Source organism: Zychaea mexicana, assembly GCF_025766255.1.
Source record: "Zychaea mexicana strain RSA 1403 chromosome Unknown BDB00scaffold_73, whole genome shotgun sequence".
Taxonomy (NCBI): Eukaryota; Fungi; Mucoromycota; class Mucoromycetes; order Mucorales; family Lichtheimiaceae; genus Zychaea; species Zychaea mexicana.
In genome coordinates this window covers 67323-81252 of record NW_026516736.1, presented here as the reverse complement: position 1 = coordinate 81252, position 13930 = coordinate 67323, and positions in this window count along the sequence as shown.

Sequence of the window (13930 nt, the reverse complement as noted above, 5' to 3'; positions counted from 1 at the left end):
GTAAATCTCAACTGTTTAAGGCTATATTGAGCCATGTTCGGTCCCGTGATCAAATCGCACTTCCTGTCGCTTCCTCTGGCATTGCAGCTATCTTGCTCCCGGGTGGCCGAACAGCACATGGTCGTTTCAAGATTCCGTTGAACGCGGATGCTTATACTTCGTGCAATCTTCGCCTTGGCGGTCCTCACGCACACCTTATTGCAAGTGCATCAGTTATCATCTGGGACGAAGCTGTCATGTGCAGCAAATATAATTTTGATGCTGTTGACCGTGCTCTTCGGGACATTATGGGTGCTCTGGATCCGCTGTTGCGTGAACTACCTTTCGGAGGCAAGGTTGTTGTTTTTGGAGGGGACTTTCGTCAGATGCTTCCGGTGGTAAAAAAAGGGAATCGATCTCAAATCGTTGCCGAGTCCATCCAATCTGCCTCTTTTTGGCGACATGTTCAAGTCCTCCATTTGACTGAAAACATACGCGTGAGGAATGCAGGCCCTAATGCTGCTGCTTTTGCTGACACTCTTTTGGCTATTGGTGATGGACGTGCCCCGTATCAAGAAAGCGTGGAGATTCCGCAAGAATGGCAGATCGATACAAGCGATACCATGGGATTGATTGATGCCATCTATCCATCAATTCGCTCTACTGAGCCACAGCCAGAGCATTATCATGGTCGCGCAATCTTGGCTGCCAAAAATGCTGACGTCGATGCCATCAATGATGCAGCATATGACATCCCCCCCGGCATAGGCAGAACATATGCTTCCAATGATCGTATACTTGATGCTGATGATCCTGACGCAGCTGCAGCCAGCTATCCTGTTGAATTTCTATGGAGTATAACTACTGGTAGTATTCCTAACCATGAGCTATGTCTCAAGGTCAGTATGTGATTGGTGCTTTTATGCAATATGGATCCTGATGCCGGTCTTTGCAATAGAACAAAACTCTTTGTATCAGGCCTTTACGACAACAGCATCTCTGTAAGATGGATCGACCAAGGTTACACGGGTGAAGAGTTTTTCCTTCCCCGTATCAACATGTGCACTACTGAGGGTGAATATCCCTTCGTCCTTTGCCGCTGGCAATTCCCTGTTCGCGCTGCCTTTGCAATGACTATGCATAAGTCACAGGGACAGACGTGATCTGATGTCGGCATCCTTCTCAACGAACCTGTTTTTGCTCATGGACAACTATATGTTGCATTATCCAGAGCAACAAATCCTCAAAACCTTAGGGTTGCAGTCGATCTGTCAACAGCCGCCACATCCCCACCACTTACTACTAATATCGTCTACTATGAAATTCTTTTGTCTCCGCCGGCGGCACTATGGACATGTCTGGGCTTAGCCGAATTAATTCTTTTATTTTTGAGAAGTATATATAGTGAGCGCCTTCGGCGCTCACTATATAGATTGTCTATGTGAACTGATTTGGATGTCACCTACAAAAATATATACCTATGCATCTACTGCACATAAGCATCGCGTTGATCAAGAATATATAAAGAGTAGACTATACTGTATCCTTAAAAGCTAATAAATGGATATATATTTATATGAGCTTGTAGAACTTTGTTGTAAAGAGATAGAGACAGACAGAGAGAGATTAAGGAAAGGCTATGGACCGATGTGGTAGCTAACAGATGATAACAAATCAATTGCTTTTGAATTATAAGATAAAGAAAACCGGCAGCTATTTATATATTCTGGGAGCCTAGAGAGGTATATAATCTACTTGCGGTTTCTTGTTCTTCCTTTGGGTAATCCACACAAAATACTATCAGGTGAAGCAGATGGTAAAGCATTTGGCACTGGCGCGATTTGGTGTACTTGTAGATAAGGCTGCTGCCACTGTCTCGAGCTTACTTGTTGCCTTCGCGGACGACCACGTTGCCGAGGGGTAGCAGAATGCCGCATATTGTTGAGTGCCTGTATAGTATTTGTACTATATGTTTGTTGTTGTGGAGGAGGAAGATGAGAAGAGACGCGTTCATGTGTATCACTGGTGGCGATAAAAGTAGTAGCTGTTGCATTGGAGGAAAGCGAGACTCGTTGAGCTTGATTGTCAGCTGCTATAGATTGCTCATATAGAGGGAGTATTGGTGGGGGCAATAAAAACGTGTTGATATCAGATACTGTTACTTCTGCTGGTGCTGGTTCATTGGTCAAGATAGCTGGTGGTGGATCATCAACATTTCGACTTGGTGATTGCAGAATTTCAGTCATCGTGTCGACTACTGCGCTGTTTTGCTTTTTAGTATCTCTGGCTGTCTTTGCTGCTTTCCATACGTTGTAGTGGGTTTTGAGGCTTTCTGGCGTTTTATAAAAAATATTTTCACCGTTTGTATTGTTGCTTTGATTCCATAACTGGCTAAAACGCATCCAATCGGACGGTTTTGGCTCAGCACCATTTAACGATTGCATGAATCTCTGAAACAATGTGAACTCCTCTTGGGTGTGCACGGGAGTTACAGCATACTTTGTGCCGAGCCTTGAAGCAATGAAAGTATACAGTCGTCCTTTTTTTTTACTTGTGGACCCATCAGGAAATATCAGCTGCGTGCTAAGTTTCTGAGACAATAATGGATTTCGGGCAGCTATATTATTAAGTGCAACTGCTTGGTGGTCAACTTTGTCGATATTTAATATACTGGCAACGTTGCTTGGGAAACCAGCAATACCGAAAGTCTCGTCCGATATGCGCATGTACAAAGCATCTTTAGCAATAAGCGCATTTGCTGCCCCGGCCTTATCAGGAATGTTGAGCTCTGATTGTAGCCGACAAATTGTTTGAGTAATCCATGGACTGTAATGACTTTTATAGACTCTGCTGTATCTGTTTAACATTCCAACCTATTAAATGTATGAATGAACAAGCTACTTATTAAATTGGTACAATAATAGAGAAAATATGAGAAAATGAGTATCTTTCCTACATTAATGTTGTGGCGTAATCGATAGTCTGTAAGTGCACAATCGGTCAAATGAGGTCCAGCAGCAAATGTACTGAATTTACGGATGATGTTTTGATGTACTCCACCCTCAAGGGAGTTTGTGCCTCTACTGCACCGATACAGAGGAAAACCAAGGGAATCAACACCGGTTTGGAAATAAAGAGAGATGTCGGGTGGATCGGAAACTTCTCCTGCACGGATTGCTCGCAAAACTCTACGAGCTTGACGCCAAGCTTCATCATCAGAAAGTGACCGACCAGATCGTACGCATCATAGTTTTCCATATTCGGCAAACAGATTTTGAACTTTTGGATATAATGCTTCTGGCAGGGGAACGTATCTTCTGCATCTCTTTAAGACCCAGGCAGGGTTTTTTTCAGCATGCAGTCCCAAGTAAGCCCACGCGATTGCAAGTACATTTCGATACGTTCTCGATCTTATTGGTTAACAGTAAAAATTGCATCACGAAGACGACGCACGAAATCTTTTGCTAGGCCATGCCACTTTGAAACCTTGATCATGTCCATCAAATGAAATATGTCTTTTAAAATTCTTGGGTTTGGGTTGTTTAAATTGACATTTTGCATATCGTCAAATTCGGGTAGTCTAGAAATAGTTGCGGGTGTTGCGCTTTGAAGGATGTTGCTGGTGTCGTTGTTGTCCTCATATTCGCTTTCTGATGACGATGAAGCGGTGTTCTCCAGATCAACCTCGCTTCTTGTGCTGATGTGAGAACTGCCAGAAGTATCTATACTGTTGCTTGTGCCATGTGAGTCGCTGATTTGTTGTGCTTGGTCGTTGTCATCGTTAAACTCGCATAAACTGAACTTTTCTGTGCGTAAATGCACAATAGGAACCTTGACAACGAATGGGAGGCTTCCGAACTCGCACAGAGCTTTGGGGGACCCTTCAATCGGGGTAGCAACAGCACCTGGTACGCTTATTCTGTTCACAACAAACAAAGCATTCCCGTTCTCATATTCCTCTTGACATAATCCACCAAAATGACCGAAAGCAACCGCAACACCCGCGTACTGCAAGGAACATGGGAGACCAGGCTGTGCTGACTCTTGTACTTGATCACCGAAAATGGCAGAGTTCTTGACAGATTCGAAAACCTCGAGTGACGCCCACGCGTCTAGTGCAGCATATTCGACTTGAGCTTGGGACAGTTGCTCCATGCCTTGCCAATCGCTCAAACGCACATCGTTGTCTTTGCGCAGGGAACACCCAAAGACAGCAATACAAATATCTGACAGTCCCAAAGTACCACGCTCAATAGCACCACGACGTCTGCAAAAGGATCCAAGTTCTATAGCTCCTTTCCAGGGAATGTTGTAGTCGCAGTGTAGTTTCTTGAGATCACCTTTTACATTACGGCCAACCTTCAGTATCAAAGGGTCATCAATTAAGGATGCCAACGGAGGCGGAAACGGCTCAGATACCTTGATCTGGAAAACCCACACTGCATCTACATAGGCCACTTGCACTAAAGACACATTTCCAGTAGTACGTGTAATTGGGTTGAAATTCCACTCACAATCGAATCCTACTACAGCAGGTTTTGCCGGATCGTTCCAACTATTTTGGATGGACTGTACGGCTTGAGGGATTTGTAAATAATCATTGACAAGGTGTACCAGCACATCCCTTAGTAGCTGAAGGTAGTTCATTTCGTTAGTGCTTTCGCTAGGCGCTGCTTCATGGCTGCTAATTGCTTCGTCGCCAAAGGGTCGCTGCAAGGACGTTATCACACTTTCTAAAAGTCGACGGTCGCCCTTAACATTATCGGTGAAGAAAAGCTCTGGTTGTGTATGACCATAATATTCGTACGATTTTATCATTTCTTTTAACAGTCCTCTGATATGGGCAAGCGCTTTTGTTGGTACCAGTAGCTGCATGCGAATTTCTTCATACTCGTTGCATATTGTGTACAATGCTGTAAAAGCTGCTGATCCGCCAAGTTTTGCCATGTGTTTGGGTACCTTGAAAGAATGGTCTCCCTTGAGTATAATTCCTCCAAGAATCATCAGCTCTTTATCCATCAGTGGCCGCAGCTGATCCAATAGAGAAGTGTAGACAGTGCTTAGATATCCAGATGACGGTACGTAACCCGCATATCCATTAGGATCATCGAAGGGAGAGAAAGGTATGTAGTGAAAGTCTGGGTTCTATTTGTCGAGCATGTCGTGTTGGTTTGGAAATTTTTGACGAAGCACAAGTGAATTAAGGTATTAGAGATGCAGCTTGGCATAGCGTAGCGTGTGAAACTCTCGAAGAGCTGCTTGAACTCGGTTGATGTCCATTCCACTTTGTATGGCAGTACGAAGTAGATCACTAACCAGTTTTGACACCGCACTACGATAGGTAAGATAAGCAGGAAACTCTGCCAGCAAGTGCTCGGATAGCTGACGAAGTATGTGGTCGTCGTGCGCGTTCAAGGTAACATTGCAAACCTTGTTGCTGCAGCGGTATCTCACAGACATTAAATAGAAGCATCTTCTATAAAATTAGTGCTTTTTCTTAGCAATATAAATGTTGTACTATTACCTGTCAATATCTACAACGCGTCGAGTATAAGGATCCTTGTTAAATCCTTTGGACTGTAACTCGGCTTTAGCTTTACAAGTACATATCAATGGCTTTGATACCAAATGATGTGGAAGCCAGAGGAAAATGCGAGGTAAATAGAGCTTCTTGGGATCTACTGGACCTGTATGTAGAGCGAAAAACGGCGATGGCGGCTCGATCCAGAAGCTGTTGAAGAGGCGATATTCTTTTGGGGGGATTCGTTGCTTTCTGTTTGCCTCCTCAACAAGACGTTTCTGCACTTCTTCAAAATACTTTTTCAAAACAGGCGCTTCGCTGTATGTTGTGTCATCTTCAACATTAATATCGTCTTCGTCATATATAAGCAAATCGTCATCCCCTAACTGGTCTGTCGGCTCCATATCATCAACTTCAAGGTTATCCATTAAGTTGCCAAGGCCACAACTGTCATCGTCACGAGAAACAGCAACACTTCCATTTATTGCAGTAGTGGTGGGCTAAGTAGCGCATTAGTGAGTGCATAGTAATTAGAACAATATATGTGCTGAATTTTTTACTGTTTCAGTACTAGGCTCATTGACAATGGAGTCACCATCAGACTGAACAGGCTAATTATAGCAAAAGTGTGTTACTGATACTGTATCCAACTGAGCTATACATCACAAGTCAACCGTGAACAAACTATATCACTTGTTTCTAAAGTTTCGTCATTAGCAGTTGCTGTATTATTTGCTCTGGAAGACGATGCGGCAGCATAAAAGTTAAGTTGCATTTGTCCCGTAACCAGCTTTTTAGGCCGTCCGGCATTAGGATTTGGAATCCCTCGGGGGCGTCCTCTTTTCTTAAAGTTAAGCTTGGGCGTTTGGTTGTTGCTCATTAAAGTAAGAAAAAACAGTTAGAGAAGTGTAGCTTCCCAGTCACTGTGAACTTTTTTTATTGTATCATGCATGTCATGTGCCTAACAAGGATCATAGGCGTTTCACACGAAAGCTTATACAGAGCCGTGACTGGCTGTAAAATAGGGTCTTATACGACCCTCTGATTGGCCAAAATGTAAGCCTAGGAACTTCCGCTGTGCCCCGCCGGCCGCTGTTCCTCAATAAACCGTAAATTCACCACCTGCTTCTCCTACAACCACCGCCTCTCTACCTCCATCATCTTAACTCTTATTTTTGCTCTTTTTCTTTTTTTTGCTATAATTATCCTATTTTAACTGATCACCATTTTATGTACAATAGAATATTCGTACCTTTTCACTATTTTTTTTTAGTAAGTAGATCTGATGCGAAAAATATGATATAGAACTACGCAAGTGTCAACTCAGTCCTGCTGTCATCTTTCAGCTAATTATGACAAGCAGCAGTAATCTACTACGAGGGTTAATCATTATGCTCATGTTTGAGATTTTATTGTAACTTTTTAGAAAATTATAATTTTTTAATTATTATAATAAATAATACATAATTTAAAATTTACATTTTATATTAAATTATAATAAAAACAATTTTGAAATTTTATTCTCTGATTTGATATTGTTTTTCTTTCTGTATTCAATTATATATTCATAATATTATATCAAAACACCTTTAGTATCTTTAAAAAAGGGTTAATTTAATAAAAGAAAACATATAATTAGGGATCGGCATTGAATCTGGATTCGTCGATCCGTTTCGTTTCGAATGAGAAGAAACCGGATTCGAGCGAGGGCTTTTACGGATCAGAACAGATTCAGATTGAGCTTGAGCGATCCAGATTCAAAACGGATTGGAAGGTGCCATTCTAGATTGATCTGTTTGATCTGTTTTATTTCTATTGCAATTCTCATGGTTAGCTTTATAATTGGTAGATTGTTAAGGAATGCGAAAGAAAGTGAGAAACTGAAGGGAAGAATAGGGGGAACAGAATTTAAGCATTTTTATATACTACATATAATAGAAGGTTTAAAGGTAGTCGTTTATAATCAAAAGTCTTGGTTTATTATAAAGTCGTTGTAGCTAATGCCTAAAGGAATGCAATATATGGCAACTGTAGAGGGATTCATAAACTCGACATGCCTATTGTTGAGGGATAGGTGAAAAAAAGGGAAGCAGCTGCTTGTAACTGCCTCGTTTCAAATACACCGCACACTACTAGCCAAACTGAAGGCAATACTATACACACAAAGACACATACAAACACATACATATATTATACAGTATAAAATTGTGTGCATTCACTTACTCCATAGGATAGACACTCAATACTTGCTGATAGTTGATAATCCTCTTTCCATTCCCTATGCTCTTCATATGAAGAAGTAAAACACGAATCGTCGTTGCCCTCATGCATTGGTCGTAGTAAATAGAGCGGCGCCGGCAGTGGCATTGTACTCCATAGGCATCCTTGAGATTTAAATCATACTATACTTTAAAGCAACATGGTAAACTGCTTGTTTTTAGCTTTTCCTTTCGCTTTATTAATGCCGTCGCGTTTAACAAGTGCATCCTTCCACGTTCCCAACACTGTGTTCGTCAATGCTTTTGCGATCTCTGTGGAAACGACATAACACTTTTATCAGTTGTTCTGTATGCAAAAAGCCAACCGAGTAAAAGCCGCACTTTCCTCTATCTCTTCTGCTATACAGCTTATAAAGCTGCTTTATTTTATCTTATTCCGCTGCTGCTTGGAAAGGGTCGTGTCAGCAAATTGTCCACTCTTTCAATCGCTTAGGTCGGAAATCGTTCAAGACATTATGGCGCACAGGCAATGGCAACTATATTGAAAGAAAAAATAACTCTGAGCTTTCCCTTCACTTCCGCAATTTTCTGTCACTCATTCATTCGCTTGTAGTAAAATTATCCCTGCTTTTGATGCTGTACCTTTGATCGCGTACATTCCGTTCAACCTGATTTGTTAGAAATCGTTTTTTAAAAGTAGCAGTGTCAAATATCAAGAAGTGTGCACTTGCTTTTTCTCCCAGTAATTTTTCTTTTGTGCATTCTTCCTATAAATTGACCCCGCCGATGTCATCCACCCCCTCATTAAGTGTGCATCTGAAGATATCAAACCAGGGACAGCATCTTTAGTAATGGTATCAGGCTGGGTCGTCTTTTACTGTTTCTCCTATGCATAAGCATTATCCGTAATGCCATTACATCCGTTCCTGTTAAGGCAGAAATACTCATAGCTTATCAAATGCTGATTATATGATAACTTCAAATATTGTTGATCTATTTCGCTCTGTATATCAGTGGTATAGTTGTATAAAAAAAATTATACCAATCAATCGAAGTCGTCTTTGGTGATGCGCATGTGATAGCATACATCCGGTTAGGGAGGATCCGTAAAAGCATTCATCTATGCTTTAGATCCGGAAGTAGCTCGTTCTTCCGTCAATTAGTGCTAAGCTCTGTCATGCTGAGCAGAGAAAGGACGAAAAGACCGCAACCCAGCAAGCACCGCTAGCAGCGATCTGACGTTTTAGGAAACTGTCATCTTAATTTTCATGATTGTCTTCATGGCGACATTTCCCGAAGGATGATATCTGCCTTTGCGAACTGGGTCATGATTGCCACTAAGATTTGAAAACACATGGATATCCGTGAATGATGTAGTTTTTAATAGAAGCAAAAAAAGAGCAAGACATTAAAGATATAAAAGGGGCAAAAAAAAAGTTGTTTGAAGACATACAATTCTATTTATTATTGTTCCAGATAACGGTAGGCATTCCCAATATTCCTCACATATAGCTAGCTCTCTATTTCATACCGATAACCACATACCTGTTTATTCACTATACATACCTTGGAATAGCTACTCTAACCTTCCACCATGAATCCGTCTTCTTTTTCCATCCCTGGTAAACGAAACTCCTCTGCTCTCGATAATGACTGGTCTGATGAAGTAAGTTGACCCTTTATTCTATAAGAATATCAGTATATCCTCACTTACCTGATCCAACACAATTATTTGACTTTTAATAGGATTCGTCAATGCCTGACCGTATGGGTAGCTCGCCTTCCACAGCCCGCCAGTTTTCTGCGATGTCCACCGACTATGACAATGAGGCGATTGACAACACCAGTGACAGCGAAACCGGTGTATTAGCCTCCGTGCAACACCAGCCGAAAGGAAAAGGGGTTAAAGCACGCAAGAGCTGGCTGTACAAATGGTTCGAGGCGTAAACGACGCCCAGAATATCACCTACTACTACTGCTGCTATCCCATGGGAGACAAGTTCTGCAATAAAAAGTACAAGGATCCACAAGGAACAACCACCGGCCTTATAAAACATTTGTTGAAGCACGGTATCACTAAGGACACGCCTGTCGATGCACCACCAAAAGATAATACACTCTACACTTACTTGGGAGGCAGCACCACACCGCGTTTCCAACAGTTTGATCCAGAGGTCTTCCACAGGGTGCTGTGTTTGTTCATTGTGTCTGCTGCATTGCCATTTATGATTGTCAAAAATCCCTACTTCCAGCGATTGTTGAACCTCGTGCAATCAGCCCCAAGTCTCACCCACGTCAAACTTCCAAGCGACAGTACTGCCTCCCGTGATTTGCTTACCATGTACCAGGTTCAGCGAAGCCGTATTGATGTCATCCTGCAAGCTCAGCTGTGCCTCTCATACACTGTCGATGCTTGGACAAGTGAATGGAAGGTTCTGTTTCTTGGTATCACTGCCCACTGGATCGATGACAACTGGAACCAACAATCCATTGCCTTAGGTCTCCAGCTTCTCTCCGGCCCTCACACTGGTGCCAACATGGCGGGGGCGTTCCTGAAAGTTTTGAACGATTGGAACCTCGTGTCCAAGCCGCTCTTTCTGACTACCGACAATACATCCAATATAACGACAATGGCCACAGAGATTGAACTTGCTGTTGGACGCGATGTCTTTGATGCCGAAGAGAATCGTATCCCCTGCATCACGCATATAATCAATTTGGCGGTGCAAGCGATCCTCCACAAAGGTTTAGAAGTGGAAGCGTACGACAATGCAGAGCAAGCCTTGGACAGTGACAACCAAGAAATAACTACAACCATCAATGCAGGTAAATAAGCAAAAAAAAGCAATATCCACCCATCAACATGTGTATAATAATTAAGCTTAATTTACCTTAGGCAAAACGTTGCGTAAGCTTCGCAAAGGGATTGTTGCCATCAGAGCGTCTCCACAAAGACTGGATCATTATCATAGCTCGTTCAAGGTCGTTGCCCACCAGCATCCAACTACCGACGATAACGACGAAGCCATAGATCAGGACGAGATTGAAGATCGCCGTGAGCTAATATTGGACGTTCGCACTCGTTGGAATTCCATATATGCCATGCTCCAAAGAGCTCTTACAGTCAAGCGTGCATACAATACGACGTGCCGGAATCTCGAGGCCCTTCAAGGATACTTCTTGACAGATGACGAATGGACATGTCTGGAGAAGGTGGCCGATTTACTCCATGAGTTCGCCTGAATGACCCTATTGCTGTCTGGCGCTAGCTACGCAACTATGAATCTGGTCATTCTTGCTTACAACCATTTGCTTGAAAAGCTCGAACTATACATAGATAAATGGGAGGATGTAGGTTATAACTCTATTATGCGTATTTCCATCGAACACTATTTATCACATACTTACACAACTACTTCTTTATATGTTAGACGTGGCCTGGGCTGGTGCACGCAACACAATGCGGTTAGGAAAAGCTCAAAGGGTACAACTGCAAGGCTCAAGGCCACTCTTTTGCTGTTGCTACTGCCATGGACCCTCAATTAAAATACGAGTGGTGGGAAGACGAGAACTGGGGAGAGTATCGCGAGGAGGCTATTGAGATGGTGCAGAAGACATGGCAAACATACAAGCCATCAAGAACGCAAGAACCTTCCCCATCAAACCCAGATGCGTTGATCAAGAAGAGGAGATCGAACACAGACCAGCTGGAAAGATATGTTTCCACAGATACAGTAATCGACGAGTCCGACGGTGAGTATACTTCGATCGTTTTGGAGTTTTGGCGGAGGGACGTCAACAGTGGCCAAGAGTTGAGGCAAATGGCATGCCAATATTTGGCGATTCCAGCCTCATCAACAGGATCTGAATGGCTTCTCTCCCGTGCCAAGCAATACATCCCAAGTGAACGGAATTAGCTTGGGTATAGCAAACTGGAAGCAAGTGTGCTGCTCGACTCATGGTCCAAGTATTTTGGTGAAAGTTAAGAAGGAGTTACTGTTCGCCGTTTCTACGTTGTGTTAGAGAAAACAAACAGCAGTTCTACAATTCTTCGCACTAACCCTCCCTTTTTTACTTCCCTTTCCCTTGACCTATGGTCACCTACAAAAATGATTCCACTTCCCTTCCCTCCCTTTTTTTCATTATTTCAAAGCCCAGCTAGTGTCATTGCCCCATTGATCGTTCAACTTCTTTATTACTTTCTTCCAGTAGCCATGCCCTGGTTGCTTTTTCTTCTTCCCTATCCTCTTCTTTTTTTCTGATGTTCACTACTGCTAAATTTAATAAATGCCACCTTGTACCATCTAAAGCTTACTTTTCAGTAATTTGTATTCGAAACTTAACTCTATACTCGGATTTCGGATTTGATCCAGATTTATACGAAACGGATTTGGATCCCATATTTACAATCTGGATCCATTCTGGATTGCAAAAGAGCTGATCCGTTTTATATGAAACGGATTCGGAATTGCTCGATCCGTTTCGAATCCATTAATGACGACCCCTAATAAAGAGAGGTTTGCCAAAAGTTTCCCCTTTATATACTTTTTTAACAGGAAGCATTTAGAAGGGAAAAAAGATATCCCATCGGAACAGAATGATTATGAGTCATAAAGGAAGGGAAAATAATATTCCATCAGAACAGAATGATTATGAGTCATAAAGGAAGGGAAAAAGGATATTCATCAGAACGGAATGACTATGAGTCATAAAGGAAGGGAAAAAGAATATCCCATCGGAATAGAATAATGATTTTTAAAAATAAAATATTCTCATTTTTGATGAAAAAAAGTTGCATTCAGTATATTATAAAATTTTAATATAAAGAAAAGTTAGTTGCTGCTGGAATTGAACCCTTGACCTTTTGAGATTTTGAACATTCAAAAAAAAGTCAAGCTGAACAAGCAAAAACAGTATACTACAGGATTTGAACCCTTACCATACCCAGCACCAGTCCAAAGCTCTGCACCTTGAGCTACCAGCATGTTTGGTTTGCTTTGAAATTCATAAAAAATGGCCCAATTAAACCAAAACAATGTTACTGTATCATTGTACCTTTGTTTTGAAAATAACATGCTGAATTTTCTATTCTTAAATATAAATTTATTAGCTTATGTAAGACTACCAATTTAAAAAGCTATTGAGCAAAATGTTTGTAAAAATCATTTTAAGCCACTTATTGGGTACTGTGATTTGCAACTAAAGTCAGTAGATAGCCAAAATAATACTCTATATGCGAAAAATAAAAGCATTTAATTTCATCAAATAATAACAGTTACTCTCTATGCTCAAGTTGTTTTTCAGCCCATTTCTCCTTTTTTAGTATATGTTTGAAACTCCGACGTACCTTTTATGGGATTCAGTGACATCAATTTTACTATATCAGGTATTTTCACGTTACACAGATTTCCTTATATATATATATACTACTTATATACTATATATAGTGCATGCTGTGTTTTCTTTCATAGAAGAACACTGTTTATGAGGCATTTGTAGACAAATGTTTGGAATAACTACCATTATTCTAGGGTCTCGACTACTGTCTCGATGACCAGCTACCCACGTCATCGAAAATCAAAGATTTTCTCTGACCACCCCTAATTATATTGATCATTATCTATTATTTAAAAATAAAACTTAATAACTAAATATATAAAATAAATTAAAAATAAGAAAATTAATAAAATATTGAATAGCCTGCATAGATTCTTTCTTTGTATTAGCTATTGACATATAAGCAGTAAAAAGTATAGAAAATCATTTACCCTACTTCAAACTTCAATTGCTCCTCGAATAATTACCACTAAGCCACAAACATTTCACCGCTAAATAGCCTAACGTCTTGGCTACTATGGTGCTAAATTGCATCTGTGTAACGTCACTTGAACACTAGAAAACCCCCGGGTTCCTATATCAGGCAGTAACCGAAGGATTTAAGTAGGGGAGCCAATTTTATCTATTTACTGCATCACAGCTCTGAAAGTACACTGAAAGCGCTCTGAAAGAAAATTCTCACTAAAAGCACACTGAAAGCACTCTGAAATCAGGTTTTAACTCTAGTGTGTCTGTCAAGGGGAAAGGCCTGAAAACCGCACACACAATGTGTCAAAACTGACATGTGTGGTGTTTGGAAAAGGATAAAAGGTAGTATAAAAAAAGGGGGCAAGATAGAAAGGGTTCAGAAGAATAGGGTTGATATGCAGTAGAA